Here is a 547-nt window from a genome sequence, read left to right as displayed (position 1 = left end):
AACATGGGGTCAGGGGGTGAGGTGGACGGATGGGACATTCTTGTAGTTGACCCTATCAGAGGAGAGGCTCAAACCCCAGATGAAGGCTCTGTTGAAGCCTCCAGGTCTGTGGATCTGTGTCTGCCAAAGAACAACGCTGAGCCAGAAACACTGTCTTTTATAGTTCAAAGGAATGAATTGATACAAGTGGGATGAAACCAACATCAGTGGTCGTTCAGTATTCAGACGATTTCCAATCTTTTGACAGCAGGTGAAACAGGACAAACACAGCAGACTGTCATTGGAAAATCTGAGTACAATTAAGAGCTAATTATGCTGTTATCCAGTGTTCAATAAAATAGATGCCGGTAGTATATAAAAAGTAAAAACATTTCATCAGACAGAACATTGTAAAAAAAGAAATAATGTCTCTCAAACTAAAAAAACGACCAGTGTCCTCGACAACATAAAACCATCCAACGAACGTCCAAAGAGCAAATTAAAACATCTCTTAAAAACATCCATAGAACAAAAAAATCATACGCCAAAGACCTGCAGCCATCCAATG

The 547-nt window shown here is 40.2% G+C and overlaps 1 protein-coding gene across 1 annotated transcript in view; it reads right to left on the bottom strand.

Annotated features, from left to right (window-relative positions):
* Positions 1-309: 309 nt before the first annotated feature.
* LOC311326928 (uncharacterized protein) overlaps positions 310-547 on the bottom strand; it is a gene marked incomplete at its 5' end in the record, with an annotated part of 32,238 nt that continues 32,000 nt past the window's right edge. Inside the window, one exon of the mRNA XM_084459907.1 lies at positions 310-547. This exon is cut by the window's right edge and continues 598 nt beyond it.

This window comes from Borostomias antarcticus (assembly GCF_949987555.1).
Source record: "Borostomias antarcticus genome assembly, chromosome: 29".
Lineage (NCBI taxonomy): Eukaryota > Metazoa > Chordata > Actinopteri > Stomiiformes > Stomiidae > Borostomias > Borostomias antarcticus.
This window is presented reverse-complemented; position numbering and strand designations above follow the sequence as displayed.